The 23,208-nt window shown below is 44.4% G+C and overlaps 1 long non-coding RNA gene across 1 annotated transcript; it reads right to left on the minus strand.

Annotated features, from left to right (window-relative positions):
* On the minus strand, positions 1 to 18,489 carry LOC118594903. Its single transcript, XR_004946430.1, has 3 exons — positions 18,093 to 18,489; positions 12,056 to 12,149; positions 1 to 583 (listed from the first exon to the last, which is right to left on the minus strand). It is a non-coding gene; the product is annotated as an uncharacterized LOC118594903 (long non-coding RNA).
* Positions 18,490 to 23,208: the final 4,719 nt, after the last annotated feature.

A 23,208-nucleotide genomic window follows, 5' to 3' on the forward strand; every position in this document is an offset into this window, starting at 1 on the left:
TCTGTCTCCTTGACTTTATTAATAAGATTAATTAGATTTACACTTCACCTGGCACCCAATTTTGGGGGCAAATTCATGAAATAGCTGCTTGTCTGTGGCTTTGCCGCCAGCAGCACCCACCAGAGCTGCACTCAGGAACTGCATCCATTGGCGTCACTGCACCATCAGCAGGCTTTCCTTTCTTCCCCAAGCCCTCTAAGCAAGTCTGGGCTCTTCCTTTTGACAGCAATCACCGCTAGTCCCAAACTACAGTTGCCTGGGTCCAAATGCCACAGGTATTAGCCCCTCACCACTTGCCAGTTCCGTCTTCAGGCAGCTCTGTGCTCACTTCCTACTGGTCACAAGTGCTGCTCTCACAGGTTCCCGTTGTCTGCCTTCCAAACAGCTGGCTCTTCATCTCCTTTTCCCAGTGGGTTGTGGGATTTTCATGGACTGCTCCTCAGGCTGTTGACATGATCAGCAGCGGCTATCCTCAGCCAGGCGGTACACCGCATGTGTTCTCTGCTCAGACATGCTACACGACAGCAGCCAGCCTCACACTTCACCATCAGCAGCAGCCGACTTGGCGACACAATTGGGAATTCTTAAAGGGGAGAAATAGTTAAAGAGAGAGAGAGTTTTTTCACACATTAACAAATGGGAAACACTATTACAATGGAGGGGTCTATTAGGTCTCTGCATGACTACACAATCGATGGTTTAAAATGGAACAATTAAATGAGGGGATAATTAACTTAGCTGTAATTTACATAATGTTAATTATAATCATTATCAGTTTGATAAATCTTGTCTTATCCCTAAAAACTTGATGGATATGACTGCCAAGATACCTTAGAATGGGTTATTACTGATAATATGCAAGCCCTACAACTAGTTACTAAACAAAAATAATTCAATTTTGACTGACGAGTTACAAGTCTTAGAAAAACTTAATATAGATAATAGAGATATTCACACACAGACAGAGGAATTTAAAGGAGAACCAACCTCACCATTACATTATAAAATTAGAAAGGAACAGCCCAAGCTTATCAAACACCCAACTTTAATTTATCCAGTCTCCTTACAGAAACAACTGCCAAATGACAGGAATCCCCAAGGCTGTGTAAGAGCTGACTGGATTCCTGTGGAATGTTAGATTTGAGGAGATTTAAGGAAGTGATAAATATGGTATACATTCACCTTTTGTGAAGCAGATGTTAAATTCATGATCAACTAGTAACAAAATTGTCCCACAACACTGAAGAGACTTGGTTACAAAAGTATCAGAACCTGGTCCTCATTTACAGTGGAGGACTTGGTGGAAAGATGAGGCTCGGACCATTGAACAACAGAGTAGGGCTAGAGGTATTGAAATTTCCCAAGACCAACTTCTTGGAGAGGGTGATTATGCTGATGTACAAAGACATGATGACCACACCCTGGCTCTATGCCATTCAGCAGCTTTGAATGTAGAAGTCAGAAGGAGAACTGACTCACTTACTAAAGTTATACAGGGCCCAAAAGAAACCTTCACTGATTTTTTTTTTATAAAGATTGACTTCAGGTGTAACTAGAATGATATCAAATTCAGAAGCTAGATAAATAATAATTGAATCTTCAGCTTTTGAAAATACTAATTCACAATGCAAAAGGGTAATTAGCCCTTTAAAGGCAAGATCCTAGTGGATCAGGGATACAGTCAATGTTGAATCTCATAACCATGATGATGCTTGGATAGGAGAGGTGATTTCTAGAGGCTTGAAGAAAAATAAAAATGTCAGGTGTTTTAATTATGGTAAACAAGGTCACCTAAAAAAAGATTGTATGCAGGGTGTTCCTAGAAACAATTTTTTTTCTAGGAATAATCTAAACAGAATGCTTCTGCCTTCTGGAGTATGCAGAAGGTATGCAAAGACTGACATTGGACCAATGAATGCAGATCGACAAGGGATAGACAGGGTAACCCTTTGCCATCAGGAAACACTTTGGGGGGTCTCTTGCAGGCCCCTATGTCAATTTTGGTTCAATAATTCCATGTCACCATGGGGGAAACTCTTCCCCAGAGCATTTAAAGAACCTAATACCTATTGTAAAAAGCCATACTGATCTGGATGGTAAAGCAGCTTTAGAAGATAAAACAAAAATTTCAGGAGAGACCATAAAGCAAATATTTTGGCAGACTTCTATAAATGACCAAAGACCAAAATTAAAAATATGAATACATGACATTGTAATTGAGGGTTTTATAAACACAGGGGCAGATATAACAATAATTGCACCAGAATCTTGGCATACAAATTGGTCTCTTCAGGAGGTAAATGTTCAGCTTTTAGGGATTTTGGAAATTCATCTCAGGTAAAACAAAGTACAAGAGGGGTCGAGTGTATAGGGCCAGAAGGAAAGAGATGAAAACTAAAGCCATACGTGGCTAATATATCAATGAATTTACAGGGATGTGATTTGTTACAGTAATGGAATACCCAGATTAACATTCCTCCAATCTAAGAAACAAGCCATAAACTAATGTATGTTTCTGGGGAAAATATTTAAAAATATTATAAAGAACTGTCACTGACTGTTCAGGTTGTATAAAAACAGGGCCCAACAGCTGCTGATCTTTCAAAGGTACCAATAGCCATTCTTTTAAAGTGGTTGACTAACAAACTTCTCTGGGTAGAACAATGGCTTTTGACATCAGAAAAATTACAGGCCTAAGAACACCTAGTACAGGAGCAGCTAAATGCTCAATATATTGAAGAATTGTAATTCTCCTGTATTTGTTATTAAAAAGGAATCTGGAAAATGGAGACTGGTAAAAGATCTAAGAGCTGTTAATAAGGTGATTCAGTCAATTGACTCTTTACATCCTGTAATTCCCCTGACTTCTCTATTACCTAAAGATGGTCTATTATAGTTATTTATTTAAAAGACTGTTTCTTCACTACATTGTTACAAGAAAAGGATAAAAATTTGCCTTCACAATGCCTACTCATAAAAATTCTCAGCCTGTTTCTAGACACATGCTTCTGGAAGTTCCTCAGAGTTCAGACATGCATTCATCTGAAAAAAAGAAACATACTTACAAAGGCTTTCAAGAGAAGTGGAAAAATACTAGTAAAATGTTGGCACCATTGGAAAATTCTGTGAGTTGAAAATAAATACAAAACAATCTTAAATGATTCTGTTAGCTCTTCTGGGGATGTTATACAGACTCTTGTTCAAAATAATCAAGAGAAAAGAAAGTATTCCGGCAATCCAAGTACTAGACACAAATGCCACAAAAGAAAAGCCAGTGAAGGATATTAAATCACTAGTACAAATCAAAGTTTTCAGAACTTGCAAGAAAAATCAATAAAGGTCTTTTGATGGTGCTGGTTGGAGTAAAACAGCCAATATTTCTTATACTGAACCAACTCAGCATTCTGAATTTTCAGCAAAATAAATGTCTGCTAAAAGTGCCAGTCACTGCTCCATGGAATTGCTAGCAATATGTCTTTCTCTTTGGAAAAACCAACCTCCAAAAACCATAGAAGAAAATGTTCCAAAACCTTTAGAAGAAAAACAGTGTCTTGTATCAAAAACCAGAACAACACCAGTTGGCAGTTCAAATCCCATAGATGAAGTTCATGTTAAGACTTTTTGTTCAGGTGTTAGAAATTCTCAGAAAATGTCCGTTCTCACACCAAGTTATGAGTCTTCATATATAGGTGTTGGAAAAGGAACAGAGCTTCAGATCACTGTGTGTCACCTTTAATTCCTTTGAATATCAATCTCTTATCTGGGAAAGAGTTAGCCCCTGAAGTTTTACCTAAAACTGTGTATCCAGTTGTTAAGGAAGGCGGTGTTTATAGCTTACAAAACAGCAGCCAGGAAACACAACAGTACCTTCTGCTTTGCCCTTCAATGTTATGGGAGCAGTAGCCAGTACCACTATATCAGCTGAGTTTTCCCTGCCTGTACATAAGGAATAGCAGCACAAACCAACACGGGATGATCTAGACATTGTTCATGTAATTATTGTCTTTATATATTTGTATAGTTATTATACTTACTGAATATCATTTTACCATGTTAACTAAAACCTTTGTTTTTTTATTTAGACAAAATGGGGGGAGTATTGTAAGATATTTTGTTTGTGTTCTGATAAATAAAGCTTGCTTGGAGTCAGAAGGTGAAGCTAGCCACTAGTTAACCATAGAGATCTGGAGGTCTATACAGAGAGGAAACGAGAAGTGACAAGGTAGGTCAGAGAGAGGATCTCGGCCCTTTCAGGCTGAGGAACAGAAGAGAAAGGAAGCGACTGTGGCTGCTCCCTTGCTTCTCTGATTTTTTCAGGTTTTTACCCTGATATCTGACTTGTGGCTTTTATTGATAAGATTAATTAGATTTATGCTTCACATCTGCCAGCCATGCTTCCCCCATGACTACAACAAAGGTGCTTATTAAGAACAAGCCAAGCGAAAAGTCACAAAAGGATGAAGGGGTTCTGGAAACCTCTACTGGAGAGGAGAAAAGGAAGTTGTCTCTTACTTGGAGAGTTGATGGTAAGAAAGGATGCCTGCATCCCAAGGCCAGGGTCATGTGGTCCAATTCTTGAAGTGTAACAAAGGAAACAGATTGGACATTAGTGAAAGTGCAACTCCCGTGTCCTCAGTGGACTGCTTCTGTGATGTCTGGAAACACTTGGTAGAAATAAGGAACTGAGAGGACCAAAAGAAGAGGGGCAGGACCCCATCCACATGGGCATCTGGAGTTAATAGATCATAAAGCAGAATAGTTGTCACCTAGAAAGGAGAGGGGCTGAGGAAGGGAAGTACTAGTCAGTGTGTGTGGAGCTCTGCCTGGATTTTGGAAAGGAACTGTGTTTATGGCTATGTGTGCCCAGTAACACTGCATTGTACTGAATTTTGAATTAAGAACCCAGGGCCAGCAAGATGGTGCAGGGGGTAAGACCACCCACTGCCAAACATAATGACATGAGCTCAATCCCAGGAACCCATATGGTGGGATGAGAGAGACAACTTCTAATAAGTTGTGCTCTGACCTTCACATGTGAGATATGGCATGCACACAGATACAGGCTTCTGCATATGTACATATATGCACACACACATATAAATAAATATTGAAAATAATTTCTTAAGGGGATAGAGAAGAGGTTGCTGCTCTTCAAAAGGAACTGACTTCAGATCCTAGCACCCACACTAAGCTCATAATGTTGCCTGTAACTCCAGCTTCAGGGGATCTGATGCCCTCTTCTGGCCTCCATGGGTACCTACACACATCACATACACTTACACAGACACAAAACAAATAGAAAAAAGATAATAAAAAGGCCGAGATATCTTATTACTTGAATGCATTGCCTAGCATATACAAGGTTATGAGTTCAATATCCAGCACTTCAAAACAAATAAAATAAAAATGGCCAAGCTGCCAGAGAAGCTGCATGGGACAGCAATAAGTCAAGGACCTTGGGCTCTAGACAATAGAACACCTCAGACTAGTGTTCCACTTTCCAGTGCTGGGATAATAATGTATTAACTCTTCAGGCCAACAGTTACAGCTCAGCCTCACATGTGTTTGCTTAGTGTAATTTGGAATGTATGACTTAATTGTTGCCTAGTGTGGAATATTCCTTTACACTGTGTGAATATATGTCTCTGCGATTGGTTTAATAAAGAAGTTGACTGGCCAATAGCTGGACAGGATAAGGTTGGGGGAGAGCAAAACAGAGAATGCTGGGAAGAAGAAGGGCAGAGTCTGGGGTCACCAGCAAATGCAGAGAGGAGCAAGATGGGCATGCCATGCTGAGGAAAAGGTACCAAGCCACATGGCAAAGTGTAGATAAGAAGTATGGGTTAATTTAAAATGTAAGAGTTAGCTAGTAACAAGCGTGAGCTATTGGCCAAGCATTTGTAATTAAGTCTCCATGTCAGTTTTGGGAACTGGCAGGTGGGAAAGAAACATCCGCCAACAACCCAGCTGGAACCAACTGCTAAGTCAACTCCAGCATTAGTCCAGCCTCTCCCACCTCTTGGTTTCTGTCTGGTGGCTGAGGGAGTAACACAGACTACTTGCAAATCCACTCCTCTGTCAATTCTTTTCAAGGCTGGCCACCAAAGACTGAGGCTGGCTAGGTGTGTAGCTTGGTGAGGAAGTATGTGTGATGCCCTGGGTTTGACCACCCCCCCCCAACACTGCGCGCACGCGCACGCACACACACACACACACACACACACACACACACATACACACACACTCTACTTAGCTCTGTAGAGAAGCTTTGTAATCGTCCTGCTCTAGTGATCCTATCTTTTCTTCTATGTATTGCCAATCAGAATGCTACAGTTCAAATCACCTAAATCTTAGTTGTTTAAACTAAAAGCCTTCTTATTTCCCATGAGTCTCTGAGGCAGCTTACCTTGGCCAGACCCAGTCACAGTTCTATTTTCTGCTAAGGGCTGGCTGGGCTGGGTTAGCCTTGGCTTGGAGGCTTGTCAGCTCCTCTCCACACAGCCTCTTATCCTCCACCTAATGCAGGCAACAGATGCCTAGACTTGAGAGACTAAATTCAATGCCTGATACTAGAGCAGCTGGAGATGAAAGCTAGTACACATGGGGCACTTGACTACTCATGAAGGTATGCATGCTGAGCTAGCCTGACAAAATTCTTCCTGAACTGGGTTCAGCATGCTAAGGCCTGATCAAGACAAAGACTCAGAGAAATCTCTCAAAACCTGGGTCAAAAAGAAAATGCAAAGGTCAAGTCAACAAGAGCATGTGGAATTATACAAAGCTACTTAGGGTCTAGATTCAAAGTGGGCAGGCAGTATTACTTTCATCCCAGTCATTGGCCAGATTAACTGACAAGGCTAGTCCACCCAGAGAGAGAAGAAACAGCTCACCGGTTTGCAAAAGGCATGGAAATACAGGGAAGGATAGGAAACTAGGTTTGCCTTTCCAGGCGACTTCCTACTCTCTGACCAAGATTCTTGAACAGAATGGAACACCTCACATTCTCTATCTCCTGAATCATCTGGCTGTCTGGCCAAGCATGGAAGACTTCCCTGCATTTGAGGGCACAGACTGGAAGGAGTTCATCACTGAGACACAGCAACCTAGAGGCATGTGTCCAAGGAGGTTCTCGAGACCCAAAGAAGGTAAAGGATGGTAGGTGGAGCCTCAGAAACTAATATATACATCAGAGTCAAGACTCAGTCTTAGGTAAAAGCAGGAGACTGAGAACTTCTTAGAAGGACAGGGATAAGACCCTAAAATCCCTATCCTGAGTGTCTAAAATGCCGTAAGCACCAGATATCATATTTCATGTGATGAAAACAGCCTTGGTATTATAACCTCCACTTCTATCTTTAAAGAAATTAAGACTTAGAGAGCCTAAGACCCTGGAGCTAGCAATGTAGAAGATCCAAGTTGTTCATGTCAAAATAACTGAGTTCCTTCTGTGTACTGACAAAGATAAAAAGACCTGAGCCTCAGCTTTCTGGAACGTAGAATCCAGAGGAAGGGAAGACAACCATGGAAGTCACTTCTATCCTGTGGGACACAGAAGGAAGGACACTTACCCATGTCTGTCTTATCCACCTCAGTCCACACCTTCCCGCTACAGCCACTGGCTGCTCGATGTGGTTCTTAGGTTTGCCACAGAAGCTAGAAATAACAGTGGCTTCAATGAAGGACTTTGTTACTTTCTCTTGTAGAAAAGATTAGAGGTTGCTTCCTCTCAGGCAAGGGGATACATGGTCTTCACAGAGAGGCTCCTGTTCCAGGCTCAGCCTGGTCAGGTGCCATGCTACAAGGTGAGATCCGAGTTTAGCACTAACAGAGCCTCCCCAGACTTCAAGACCATGAGCTAAAAACCTGGTCCTGAGATGGTGGTACTATCTGCAAAAGAGACGGGGACTTCAGGAGCTGAATGCAGGCAATGGTTACAAGGGTCGTGCCTTGAAAGGCCGTCTTGTCCCTTGATGCTTTCCACTCTCTGCTTCCTAGCTCTGCCACACATTCCAGCCCCATGATACTCTGCCTCACCTAAGGTCCAGTGCAATGGATCCAGCTAATCTGACCCCAAATCTCCGCAACCATTGCTTCCCCTCTCATGCTGTTTTATAGGGTATTTTGTCACTATGCCAAGGAAACTGGCTAACAGGCAGATTCTGTATCCTTTAGGTTTGTTCCTGCCTCCAGGGTGGACTTTCTAACCTAGATTTCCCAAAAGCTTCCCCAAGGTGGTGGCTGGGGACCTTGAGATCAGCAGCTCTCAAGAAGCCTGCATTTCTGCCTCCTGAATGCCTCCTCTTCTTCTGAGCAATGCCCAAAATGCAAGAACTCGCCTTACTGAAGATACTTTATAAGCAGTCAGTCCACAGATGCAGTGTGGGATGCCTGAGGTGCGTCTTTATTGAGGGGTATTTGATCACACTGTGAAACCTGAGACTATGTTAATAAAATTAACCTTGGATCAGGGGGCAGAGCCAGCAACTAGCTGACAGGAATTTGCCATAGAGAGGACAGAGGGGCCAGGAAGTTGGATAGATGCACAGGAAGGAGTAGGGGGGGACTTGGAGTTTCACCCTTCAGTTTTGGTTTGGGAGAGACACTCTCTTGCTGGGTCTCCAGCTAAAAGGAAGGTCAGCTGCCTGCATCTCAGCCTCTCTGAGCTAGCAGTTTTCACTCAACATCTGACTTCCACGTCTTTATTGGTAAATAGAACTATAAACTTAGTTAAAAATCTACATCTGGCGGCTACAGCCAAGTCAGTATCCGTGGACCCTGAAATCCCACCGGGCCATAGTCTGAGCAGCGGGGTACTTTACTGACTGCAGGGCCATAGGGTCACAGACAGTAGTTACAATATCAGTAGATTCAGGTACAACTGCTAAGCCAATGGGAGACAGCACATCTTCAAGACCCCTAGGTCTGGAGCTAAAAGCTTAAAGTGGTACAACCACTAAAGTGGCTACATCACCTGTTCCCTCTCCCACTTCACTACAGAAGGGGGGTCACACTCATAATCCCATGACAACTTAAAACTGTCATGTTGAACAGCTTTTATCAAAATTCTAAGAACAATACAGAGAGCTGGCTGGGAAAGAAAATTTGAAACTGACCACCAGAATCTGGAAGGGTACAGAGCATACACAATTGATGCTGCCTATCTAAAGCTTACCCACCCAGTTTAGGGGCCAGCTCAGATTCAGGACTGGCCCTCTCTTCCCTCCCTACTCTAGGTAGAGAAAGAAAGTAGAGGTATGATCAAACCAAATTATGAAAAAGCCCAGCGTAATGGGTAAAATGCTCCCTGGTGATTTTCCAGTCCTCAGAGAGGAGACAGGGAAGAGAGACCAAAAAAACCACATGTCTGTTTTCTGGGGTGTAGTTCAAATACCCTGTGGGAGTGGTCTTGAGCATTTCTGGGCAGTATTTGGCAGGCTGGAGACAGGGCAGTGCTTGGGGAGAGAGAGATGGAGAAAGGAGTTAAGGTGGAGCTTCCACCAGAACATTCCAGACTCTTTGGGCATATGGGTACCAGGGGCTGAGGTGGACCCTCACCCAGAACATTCTAGACTCTCTGGGATATTGGTGCCAGTTCATGTCTGGCTGCTTCCTGTGGTCATGGGGTGATGTAGGGAAGTGGGGAGTCAGGAGTTGGTGAGCTCACATTCAGCAGGAGGTGTGAGTGGAGGAGCATCTGGTTAACTGCCATCCTGGAGCCCTCAGGCATCTGTTTCTTGAGGAAGCAGAGAAGGCAAATGCATGCATGTGTCATGAATGGGTGCCTGCTTGAGCCTGGAGAAGTGGTACCAGCATGGGTGTCCCAGGAGCTTGGCAGCTGAAGGTAAGGCTCATGGTGTAGGGTCCTGAGTTCAATGGAGAGCTTGATGAGCTGTTGTTTAGTGAGTCCATTGGCTCTCTCCACTTTCCCCAAGGACTGTGGGAGACAGGGAATGTGGAGCTTCACCCTGGAAGTGAAGGCTAGCCTGATGTGAAAGTACCAGTAAGCCACAGCCATATGGCAACATATAGATTAATAGAAATGGGTTAATTTATAAGAGCTAGCTAGCAAGAAGCCTGCCATAGGCCTTGCAATTGTTAATTAATATAAAGCCTCTGAATGATTATTTTATAAGTGACTGATCCAAAACAGCTTCAGGGGTTGGGGATTTAGCTCAGTGGTAGAGCACTTGCCTAGCAAGCACAAGGCCCTGGGTTCGATCCTCAGCTTCAAAGTAACTGGCTGAGATGATCCATCTTCACAGACTATAGCCAAGATTTAACTATAATTCTTAATTTTCTCAGAATCCCCATAAGATTACCAGCACCACCAACCATCAGGAAGTAGTCTGAAAAAGTTATGACCAAATTCCCAAAATATTGTTTACAAATGTTTATTTTTTATTTAAAAGAGGTTGGTTATAAATGTAATCCCTTTCTGAAAAAGAAAAGGGGATATGATAAAGATATGATAAGATAAAAGGGTAGATTATTGAATCTACTTTTAAAGAGCAACAATTTGTTTAAAATGTTTTATATCACTATAGATTTTAGTTTATTACAAATTTAAAGTTAATTTTGTTATAATATATATATTTCTACTCTCATTTAAAGTATTATGTTTATGTAACTCATTTAAATTGTAATGGATAATTAAGAAATACAGATTATTAGTCTTCTATAATAGTCAAATTTATAGTCTTATTAGTTACATTTTGTAGATATACAAAAATATATTTCAGTTAGGTAGCTAATCTTCAAACACTTCAAAGACCTACAGAATATGGCATTTAAAATGTTTTAAAAACTTAAACTTTCTGGGCAATGAGACATGTCTGCTCCTGGCAGCACTGATTTACTTCAGAGAGGAGGATGGGCATTGAAGACACTTCATATGAAGTTTATCTTCTTCTTGGCAAAAACAGCCATTTGGGCAAGAGGCTGCTCTTGCCTGGATTGCTAATATGATTGTATAAACTGGACAGGCAGGACCCATAAAAAAATGACCACTGAATTTGTCAAAATGAGGCAAAATTGTTCTTCAGGTTCCTGCTTCACAGAGGAGACTGCCAAACATTCTACAGGACACAGGGAGGAGTGAGTAAAAACCTCTAGACCTACAGGCTGAAGATGAATGCCCCAACATTGCAGAGGAACTTTGGATGACCACTCAGGCAGCTGTCTCTGTCATTTCCAGAATTTTAGAAGTTGCTTACAATGTATTTCCTGTTTACATAGGTAATATTATATCTTTCTGGAGTCTTTGATATAGTTGAAGACTAGATAGTTATAATTATAGTTTTCCTTAGTCATGATAAAAGATAAATTAGATATCAAACTTCATACTCAAACATAGGATAGATAGAATATTTTCTTTAACTTTGTCAAATACAAATAGACTAGATATTGTAACTGCAATTCTTGCTTGATAACTGTTCTATTATATGTAATTTTACTATGTTAAAGTTAAAACCTTCCATTTTGATTAGACAGAAAAGGGGAAATGCTGTGGGATGTCTTTCTGTATGCTGTGAATATGTGTTGTTCTGATCGGTTGGTAAATAAAGCCATTTGGCCTATGGCAGGTCAGGTTATTGCTAGGCAGGAAGTTGAAGAGAGAGACAGGAAGAAGAAAGGCAGAGGGAAGAGACACCAGCACTGCCAGGAGAAGCAAGATGTGAAAGTACCAGTAAGCCACGGCGAAGTGGCTACTTACAGATAAATGGAAGTGGGTCAAGCTATAAGAGCTAGCTTGCAAGAAGCCTGCCATAGGCCAGGCAGTTGTTAATTAATATAAAGCCTCTGAATGATTATTTTATAAGTGGCTGTGGGACCTTGGGGCTGGGTGAGACTAGAGAAACCTTCCAGCTACAGTATGGTCTGGGGCAGGCCAAATCTAGGGATGATGTGGTCCAGGAGTACTTGGGCCACCACATCTGCTGTTTCTCTGGAGGTGGGAAAGGCTTCTAGCCATCCTGTGAAGGTATCAACCATGTTAGAAGGTAATAGAGTTTTTTATAGGTAGGTGTGTGAGTGAAATCAACTGGCCAGTCCTCACCTGGTTGGTGTCCTCAAAGCTGGTGCAGAGGCTGATGTATCTGGAGGGCCCCCTGCAGGTTGGCCTTGGCACACATCTGGCCAGAGGAGTAAACCTGTGAAATACGAGCCCAAAGATGCATAGGGGTCAAAGAGGGGCTCTAAGAAATGGAACAAAGCTGTGAGGCCTATGTGCAAGGTCTGATGGATGTCTGAAATGATGGGCAGTGCCTGGTCCTGAGGAAAGATGAGGGGTTATTTAAGTAGAACCATCCATCCTTTGTCTGCATGGCCCCATTTTAGGAGCTTGTCCCTCTCCTCTGGTTGATAACAGGGCTAATAGGAGGGTGTCAAGAACAAAATATGTTCTGCTGATCCAGAGGAGCTAGAGGCCAGGCCCCAGGCTACTGAGTCAGCCTTGGCATTGCCTGAAGCCACTGGATCCTTGGAGGACTGGTGCCCCCTGCAGTGAATTATGACTACTTCTGCAGTGAGCTGGAGGGCCTCCAAATATACCATAGTGGGAGAGCATAGCTATGCCTTAGATGGGGAAACACAATATCCCAGGGACCACCTCTGGGACAGAGGCAGGGTGGTACTACAGACAAGGAGATCATCTACAAATTGGAGGATTGTGCTAGCACCAGAGTCAAAGGCAGAAAGATCCCAAGCCAGTGTATGACCAAAGAAATGGGGGTTGTCTAAAAAATCATAAGGGAGAACAGTCCATATAAGATGTCTGGAGGATCGGGTGAAGGCAAAGAGGAAGAATGAGTCAGGGTGTAAAGGGACAGTAAAGAAGGCATCTTCCAGGTCCAGAACAGTAAAGGGGAGGTGGCAGGAGGGATGTTAGGAGGTTGTAGGGTTGTTAACCACTGGGTATGTTGGAATAACTGCCTCATTAATGAGGTGGAAGTCTTGAACTTAATGGTAAACCCTGGAGTGCTTACTCATGGGAAGAATGGGGGCATTTCAGGGTGAGTTGAAAGGTATCAAAAGTGCCTGAGATAAAAGGCAGATGATAATAGGTTTAAGACCTCAGCGATGGGTTTCAGAAATAGGGAACTGTGGTCTGCAAGGGAAGGAAGAAGGGTTCTTAAGGTGAATCAGAACTGTCTGGTGGTGAGTAGCCACCACTGGAGTTGAGGTATCTCATACTTGGGGATTCACTGGATAAGGGAGTGTAGGGATAGTCTGGGGTAGGAACTTGAGAGGCTATTAAGGGGAGAGTATGGGGGCCAAGGTGAGGGTGACCCCAAAGTGGTTGAGAATATCATGACCGAGCAGAGGTTCAGGGCAAGCAGGTATGACTAGAAAAGGGTGTGAGAAGACTCGCCCTGTAAGAATGCAGGGCAGTGTCAGAGTCTTAAGTGGGAAGAAAGGGATCCCACCACTCCCACACAGAAATTGTTGAGGGAACTGTAGGACCTGAGTGAGATGTCAAAACAGAATAGGTAGCTCCTATGTCCAGAAGAAAGTCAATGGACTTACCCACTACCCACAGCGTCACCCTAGGCTCCGAGAGGGCAATAGGAGTCACCACATCCAGGCCAGGTCAGTCCTGCACCAGGATGAGAAGTTCAAAGGCTGGAAGAGACTCAGATGCCAGTGTTGGTGAGGCTGGACCTCCATGGCATGGCATAGAGGACAAGCCTACACGGGAGCATTCTGATTTCTAGTGTGCAGACTATAAGCAGACAGGGCATGGCCTCCTGGGCAGCTGAGGGACAGGACAATATCATGACCAATGACCCTGCTTGCTGTATTTAAAGCATTCTACTGGCAGAGTTGACTTGGGCTGAGCTCTGGTGGGATGGAGCCCCAAGGTTGACTGCCCTTGTCCCCCTTGTGGGGGCCCAGTGTGTAAGGGTATATGGCAGCACTGGTGGCACTGGTTACCGAGTGGGAAGGTCACAGTCACGACAGAACCCAGTGATACCTTTTAGAGCTTTATTAGGAGAAAGAGAGGGGGAGAGAGAGACAGACAGACAGACAGACAGAGAGAGACAGAGAGACAGAGACAGAGAGAGTGCAGAGAGAGAGTGCATGGGAGTGTACGTCCTGCTTTTAGGCTGGGATGCAGTCGCCTGGTGATGATGTAATAAGGTGCCAGATGAGACTCCTGAGCTGCTGAGCTGCTGCACATACACAGAATTCTTACACAGTGGCCTCAGGACAGCTGCTAAGGCTTGGGCTTGGAGTGTAGCCTTCTGTTGCAGCCTTGTCTGTCAGGATGACTCAGCTGTCATTAAAAACTTTAAAAGTCATTTTCATCAATTCCTGTTGGGGACCCTCCTCAACTTTTTTTAATTTCTTTCTAATATCTGACACTTACTGAGAAGTGAAATGGGTGGTCAGGACCATGGCTCCGGCTGGGGAGGCTGGATCAAGGGGAGTATACTGAACCATGGTCTCTTGGTTTAGAAAAATGGTCAGGTTTTCATCAGCTAGATGTGTAATTTCTCAGAACTTCTCAAAATTGAAACTTTGTCTGAGACCATTTCCATATGCTGGAGGAGGCAACGGACCATGAGGTCCCTTCTATGGTAGACATTCTGACCCAGTTAGTTGTCCCAGTAGGGCTCTGTAGCTGGCACTGCCACCTCACCCACAGGGACTGTGTTGTCCCCTAGGTGGGTCTGGTCTGCATGCTGCCTGAACTCCTTGGGAGTGAGAGTGGAGGCCTGGATCACATAGAGGTCATGACAGGTCAGACTGTAGGTCTGGGACAGACAGCCAAACTCCTTGATATAAACAGAAGGATTAGCAGAGAAGGAACCCAATCACTTTTCTCTTTGTGAGAGGCCCTGAAGAGAAAAGAGTGTGTGTACTCAGACAATTACATCAGCTCCTACTACCTCTTGGAAGGGGCAGAGGAGGGCAGGGGTCTGGTGAGACCAGGGAGGATTAGGAAGACGTGTTAGGCCAATGTGTAGAAGGGATCAGGATGTAGGTTTCGGCATTGGGAAACTGGGGGAGAGTCGGGGGAGAGAAGGACAGGAAGGTGGGTAAGGAGGAGGAACTAGGTCTTCGACCTTTGTCCTGCAGGGAAGAAGTGGGGAGGGGTGGATAGAGGGAGGAATGTGAGGAATATTGGCCACTAAATAGAACATGTGGCCCCATAGGAGGGGGTGGGTAGAGAGGGTTGGGGGAGTGAGGTGTCCCTGACAGCATGGTCAGAGCAGAATTTTCAGGATCCCAGTTCCCAGATAGGCGAGAATGTGGAGGCACATGACCCTAGCCAACAAAACTAGTGCTGTGAGACACTGGCTGCTGTAGGGAGGGTGGAAACAAAGAATCCAAAATCTGTGGAGGTAGGGCAGTTCTGTCCACTTATCTGTACTGTGACAAAAATTTTCAAGATCATGGAGGATAGAAAATTCCAAGGTTCCCTCCAGAGGCCACCTTGACTGGGGTTGTCAAGAGTGTACTGTGGCCAGGCCTTAGTGCTCAGGGAAATCAGCTGTTCGTGATGGATGGTATCAGATAGCCCCAATCTGAATAGATTTTATAAAAGATACCCCAAAGGCATCTGAGGATCCAGCTTCAAATTGCAGGTGCCATTTCACAAGTCTATGCCGGGATCTGAATCCTAGCGCAATGCATCCACTGTGGTAGACTTTGGGTCAAAAAAGGGTGTGGGGGGGGCATTCCCTTCAACAGAACATCTGAATAAGGGGTCCCATGGAACAAAGGTGGATCTTTGCTCCAGATCGGGTCAGGTGCCTGGTGTGGCCACCTCTTTGGCAGGACACACCCAAAATTGGAGAAGGCCCTGGGCATCTAAGGCAATAACTTGGAAAGGACAACTTACCTGGCTGAAAGCCAATCTTAGTCTGGTGATGAGCAGGTGTGGAGGAGAGGGGTGTTTTCCTACCATGTGGCTCGGGGCTGGTGAGGGAAAATCAGCCCCTCGGTGGGACCTCCAGATGAAAAGTTTCTGCACTCTGATAGGCCACTACAAATTAAGAAAAAGCCCTAGTTTAATGAATAAAATGCTCCCTGATGATTTTCCAACCCCCGGAGAGGAGAGAGGGAAGAGAGACCAAAAACCCATGTGTCTGTTTTCTGGGGTGCAGTTTAAATACCCTGTGGGAGTGGTCTTGAGCATCTCGAGGGAGGAGAGGTATTGGTGGGCTAGAGACAGGGCAGGGTTTGGGGAGAGAGAGATTAAGGAGGTATTAGGAATTGTTTGCAGCGAGACCCCCAGATGCAGCAGCAGGCTGGCGGGGGGGCCCAGTCCATGTGTGCATGGGGGTGAAGTGGGTGGAGATACACAGCCCAGATGCTGCATCCCTGTGGAAATGGTTTATTATAATAGAGAGATGAAGAGCAGATAGGAAAGAAGGGGGTGGAGGGTGCATACCTCGTGGAGGGAGAGAGAAAGAAAGGGTAGGAGTTTTTCCTTTAAAAGAGGCTTCTACGTCAGGACACTGGGTGGCTCCAAGAGGCGGGTCAGAATATTAACAGGAGGGTAGTTGAGGTGGAGCTTCCCCCAGGACAGGTGTGACATAGAAGCCCACATATTTTACAACCCTGATCGGTGCAGAGGAGGGAACAATGTGTGGGGTTTTCGGGGTAACAAATGTTGTTTCATTGATGAGGACAATGGTTCTAAGGCTCTGAAAATAGACTGAAAACTACAGAATTGAACTCTTCAAGGGAGAACTGCTTATTTTAGGGCGGGGTGGGGGGCAGGAAGTAAGTTCAGCCTGTGTTTTCTTGCAGACTCAGCTTCTGTGAGGAAAAGGAGCATAGGTTTGCCTCGCATCTACAGCCACACAGTTCAACAATCACAGAGAAATCCAGCAGAGCTGTGTTTGTCAGGAAGGGATGCTGTCTCAAGGAGAACCCCACGGTTCAGAAGAGCCAGCCTCAGTCAGAGCCAGGCTTCCATGGGAGAGCAGGTTAGCCCTGCTAGAAGAAACACATTTATGACAAAAAGGGGGAAAGAACTGTAGCAACGTGTGTCTGATGAACGAGAGACAGAGGCTTGAAATCCCTTGCAAAGTGAGCGATGTTCAGACAAAAGCCAGCTGCTAGCTCCCACTTAGAGCCTTTTAATGACTCGGTGCCACCACTTAACTTCAGCCCTGCAGATCAACCAGGTGAATGGTGCCTGGATTACGTCTCTGAAGCCTGGAAGGGCTTTTCTGGCTCTCCCTGAGACTGAGTTCTCAGTGTGAAGACAAATGGGCTCAGAGGCCTAGCTTTCCCCAGCCCTTCCCAGAGAGCAGGAAATTAATGACTCAAATGTTCCTTCTGGCTCAGGCAATTGTTCAAATGAGCTCTGCCCACAGCTGCCAAGGAAGGGGGAGGGGGTGTCCTTCAGGCCTGCCCTGGCGGAGCACATGGTGAGGAGGAAGAGGTGCACTAATCTGTTTCTCCAGGGTAGTCTGTTGCTGGTAAGACTGATAGAAGGAAGAGGCCAGCTCCCCACAAGAGCACAAAACCCCAGCCCACTGGAGGCCAGGGATGCCTGCCCTCTCTCTAGAATGTCTCCACAAGGGCTTGGCCCTCCCCGTGGTGTGCCCAGTTCAGAGGCCTGCAAACACCCACAGGCTGCTGGTTCAGCAGCTCTTTCCCTGGCTTGTTCAGAACACAGCAGTACAGAGGCCCAGACATAACCTGGAGCATGGAAAGTTCCCCAGGCTGATGGCTGTTGTGTGACTCTGAAATCTTGGTCTAGTAGTGGTTGAGCTTGTGGAGGCTTCCTGTCCAGGCTGGGGCATGGGGTCTTGCCAGTGTTAGGAAGAGCAGGTATGTAACACATGTTGACTCTGAAGCCTGACAGACAGACAGACAGATAGACAGACACACACACACACACACACACACACACACACACACACACACACGAGTGTCATTCCCCCATCCCTATAATCAGATCACAGCAGCCAGCCCTACACCTTCCAGCCCCATTCCCAAGCTCAGCTTCCCGGTGTGGCCTCCTCCCACGGGAATGGCAGAATACCATAAGAATTAAGAGGTGGGGCTATGTGGACGAGGCCCACCTCAGTCCTCATACCTATTCTAGCAGGCCACCCTCAGGAACTTACCTCCTCTGCACGTGTGTCCTCCAAATGATTAGTGTAAGGACCATCATCACAGGCCTCCTGGGAAGAGCAGGTGAGAAGCTGTTTGGTGAGCAGTGAGGACTCCTGCCTGGGGGAAGGGTGTCTCCTGGTCTGCGTTTCCTCAGACACCTAGCCCTGTAACCCAAAGGGCTCATTTCCTGTCTGCTTATCTCTCCTCCACTAGAATGAGAACACCTGAAGGCAAGGTGAACACTGAGCCTCCTGCCACCAGCCAAGGGTCTGCACCTGGTCCATTCGCCTACTCCTCATGCTGGGCCAGTGGGGGATGGGATAGCAAGTCCACCTGGAAGCCTCCTTGTTGGGTCCTGAACCTGTTCCTTGGGTGGCTGTTGCCTTGCTTGCTGACTTTGATCAGATGTCCTCCCTATGCTGATTCCCTGCTGGTTTCCTTCCTCCTGAAACATTTCACAGGAGGTTCCTTATTTGTGTATCCTGTATTTGGTGTAAACAGATAGGATGCAAGTATGTAAAACATCTGTAGGGAACTTCTGCCCTGCGGGGTTCTCCCACTGTGCTGTAAGCCTGTATTTAAGGCCTCCTCCCTCCTTCAATAAAGGGCATTCTACTGAGATGAATGACCCGCTATCTTGTCTCTGTTTTTAATCCTCATCCGCTGGCTGGACATGGTAAATGGGTAGTATCGTGGGCTCTACACCTCCGTGGCCTCATCCTGTCTCCCAAAGCTACTCTGTCTTCATAGCCCACAGAGAACAACAGAGCCTCAGACCATAAACCCCAAGTATGTGTGTGGCTGCTCATTTCAGAAGAGAAAATCCCTCCCTTCCTTCAGAACCTCCCAAGAGCCCTTGTTTCCTTCCGCAGGGTGCTGAGTGGGGAGGGTACTGTCGTCCATGGTTACATCTGGGCCTGAAGTGGAGCTTGGCTTTCAGTATCTTGTGAATGAGAGGGAGAGAGAATGAGATGTTTGGACTCAGACAGGCCTGCCGGTCCTGCCCACAAGGGGCTCTAGGCCAGCCCTCAGCAGCCTGTGGGTTCTTCCGAGGGGCATGTCTGGCCTGGAGGTCACAGGGACAGACCAGTCTCTGTGTGCTCAGAGCAGGAACACCAGCTGGACCTCTTGAGGGAAGCAGAAGTGTGGGTCTACAAGGAGCAGCCTGTTTATCCCACATCTTCTGGGCAAGGCTGGGGCTCTGCTCTAGTTCATATTTGATTTTTCTTCCCTGCTTTCCTTTTTTCTCTACTTTTCTCTGTCCTCTTCCCTCCTCTCTTTTCCTTTTCTTTTATTTTAGATTATACCTTGCTTGTTGCCCAGGTGGGACTCAGTCAGTCCTCCTGCGGAGCCTTTAGACCATAGAGGACCACCACAGTTCTGTTTTCTACTGCTCTGTGACAGACTCACAAAACTTCGTGGACCACCAGTTCTGTTTTCTACTGCTCTGTGACAGACTCTCACAAAACTTCGTGGCTTGGGATTATTCTACCATACCTCATGGTTTTGTGCTCAAAATTCCCCCAGTCACTGCTTGGCTGGGTGATCCTTCTGCCCATGTGGCAGTGGCTGGAGACACTTGATGACATTCAGCTGGTCTATCTGTGGTCTGGAGCAAGCAAGACAGATGGTGAGGTAGCTGGTACAGAGGTCTATTCACTGGCACTAGGTGCTGGCCTCTCCAGTATGGTGGCTCCCATTCTCAGAGACTATTCCAGGAGACCAAGACAGACATTGTAGTAAGACAGGCCCATAGGGTCGAGGAAATAGGCTCAGACCGGTTGCTAAGGCATGCACATAACATACTTCCTTATGAGCCAACCTGGAGTCTGCCTAAAGGCCTAGCAACAGGAGCTGTCAGAGTTCCTGATCATGCTCAGCCAATGAGGGACGACCATGCAATGCCACAAGATTGAGACACAGACTGGTTCTTGGGAGGAGGGTGTATAAGGCCTGGCCCATTATTAAATAATTTGTTGTTTGCCTTCAACTGACTCCTCGTGTCTGTGCTGCTGACTCCATGCCTTCTCACCACATCCTAGTGGCCATTCCAAAATCAAGAGAAGAAACAGAAATGGCATTGAGCACTGGGTGGGGACATCCTTGGCAATGAGATACAACAGCCTCTCTCCAAGCTAAGCTAAGGGACAGAACCTGAAGCTGGGACACTGAGTAGGGAAAGTCCCTCATACCTGTGTCTGCTTTATCTAGCACAAGAATCAAAGGACCATAAAGCCATCCTGGGGGTCTTATCAACTTGAACCAAAAGGGTGTCCTCTGTTGAGACCATCTCCCTGGTTCCTAAGGCCACTGCTCCCCCCCACCACCACCTGTAGTTAGATGTATCCGGCTTGTTAAATAAGAAACACAGAACCGATTGCAGAGTTAAAAACCACGAGGTCAGAGCAAAAGCGGAAAACCTTACCCTTCACTGCTTCTGCCGTTCTTCCTCTCTGCCCGAGACCTACTTCTGTGCGTCCTGTCTATTTAAAGATTTTCTGTTCTGTTTTCTCATTGGTTGTAAACCCAGCCATATGACCTCCTCGTCACTGCCTGTCTATACAGACCTCCAGGTCTTCTATGGTTGGTATTGAGATTAAAGGCGTGTGCCTGCCATGCTGGCTGTGTCCTTGAACACACAGAGATCTGCCTAGCTCTGCCTCCCAAGTGCTGGGATTAAAGGCGTGCCCCACTACTGCTCAGCTTCTGCTCTGGCTTGCTCTGACCTCAAGACAACTTTATTGACATACAAATAAAATCACATTTCAATACAAATAAAAAATCACTATATTTCCCCTTTTCTATTTTAATAAAAAGAAAAAAAGGAAAAAGTTATAACTAATATAAGAAAAACTATATACAAAAGTACAATAACTATATATACCATATATACAAACAATAAATACCTAAACAATGTCTAGTCCATTTGTATTTGACAAATTCAGAGAAAATAATTCCATTATCTATCCTATTTTGGTAAGTCCAGAATGTACCTGATTCACTTTTTATCCTAACTTATATGGCTAACGGTAAGTCCAGAATGTACCTGATTCACTTTTTATCCTAACTTATATGGCTAACGGAACTGTCTTATAACGTCTTTCAAATTTATACACTTACAGCTCTTAGTGAGTTTTTGTGAAATCCTTAACAAAGATAATTATAACTATAACTAACTGATCTTCAACTCCCTCAGAGACCCAAGAAGGAAATAATATTACCTAATAAAAAATAAAAACAAGAAGTGCATGCAAACAGCTTCAAAAAAAAAATGTGAGTTGACAGAAACAGCCAGCTGCCTGGACAGTCACCTGTGGTTTCTCCACAGTGTTGGGGCATCATCTTCAGCCTACAGGCTTAGTGTATCTGACAGACTCTTTTGTGAACTAAGATGTATACAAGGTAACAGTTTGACCTCACATTTGGTGAGAGCAGTCCATGTACCAGAAACACCTGAATTCCATTAGTGTCATGTCATGATTCAGGATTTTAAATTCTGGAAATTATTGATGTCTTTTCAATTCAGCTGTCCATTTTCCTTGGCTGTGTATATGTGGCTTCATCTTGGCATCCTGTTCTTCTCCACATCTCTCTATTAAATGCCAGTCTACTATTGAGAGAGGTAAGCTTAGTTATTCTTCAAGAATAACTGTTTCATCTGCTGTTCCATTGCATATCAGAAGCCATTGGCCCACTCCCTGTTCAGCTGCCTTCGAAGAAAAGGGCACGGTACCTTTTACAGATTGCAAAGGTCACTCACTTCAGGGATGGTGCCATATTGTCCTGGCTTCAGAAGATGCCTTTTGTTAAAGCCACAACCACACTTGTTTTGGCAAGAATTGGTAGTCCTTGGTTTCATGTCCTGTCTGTCCTGTTTGTCAGCAGTTGATTCGAGGATACTTTGTTTTCCAGTGGCTACCTTTTGCCACAATGAAAGTTAGCTCCATATGCAGTTTCTTCAATGCCCATATTTTCTCTGAAGTAGATTGGTACTGCCAGGAGCCATCATGTCTCATAGTCATAGCAAAAAAGAAAAATTCTTAAGTTATTAAAACATTTTAAATGCCATATTCTGTAGATCTCTGAAGGGTTTGAAGATGACCTGTCTATCTAAAATATATCTGTTTGATCTTGAAAACACACCTAATATGACTACAAGTTCAATTGTAATGTCTAACCACTAATTTTCATTTCTATATATCCTAATAGTTGGTAATACTAACATTCAAGGATTAGCAAGTTGCATTACATTGTTAAATGAATGGTATAAATACAATATCTCGAACAAGATTAGAAATACGTGTATGGTAATTCTAACAATCTCAATCTCAATAATAATAATTTGTATACAATATAAAACAATCCAATTGAATGTAAAGTATTTAAAACTACTAATTGTCTTTTTCTTTTCTTTTTTTTTTTTTAAACAAGCACCTTTTGCCTAGCCCTTTTCCTAACCCTTAACAACAACTTGTAACCAACCCTCCTAAACAATGAAAACTATCCCAGACCCAATACCCATAAAAAGACCAAAAAACCACCCACCCCACACCACCCCTTTGGGAATGTGGGCGTCGTATTCTTAAAATTGCTTGCTGCTGGGTATGGGCGAAGTTATCTTTATTCTGAAAAGAAAAATTTTGGGTTAATTGACAAATTCTAGGAAAGGTAACTATATTCTTTGTTATCCATAATGTCAAAGTTCAGGGTTTATCTCAAGTCCTTATTCAAGTAGTCTTTGAAACTGGATCATCTCAGCTAGCCATCTCAGAATTGATCTAAGCACTTTGTAGTCCAAAGCTGATCTGTAGATGATGTTTGTCAGCTCAGTGCTATTATTTTCCACATGGAATTGTCGTTGTGGGGCCCCATCTTCTTCCTGGAGATTTCAGTTGAGGTTAGGCCTGGCCGTGATTTCCTGCAGAAAACTGAAAAGAGACTCGAACACAAAGACATGTATAGGCAGCTAATTGAAGCCTTTTCTCTAGAATTAATTAGTACTCTATATGACCATTATTATCTTAACAAAGTTTAATATATATGTATATATATCTTGTAAATTTTGATATAAAATTCATACTTTAAGAAAAGTTTAAAGAATCAGAATAGAGTCAAAGAATTGAGATT

The sequence above is a fragment of the Onychomys torridus genome, chromosome 13 (genome assembly GCF_903995425.1).
Source record: "Onychomys torridus chromosome 13, mOncTor1.1, whole genome shotgun sequence".
NCBI classification, from domain to species: domain Eukaryota; kingdom Metazoa; phylum Chordata; class Mammalia; order Rodentia; family Cricetidae; genus Onychomys; species Onychomys torridus.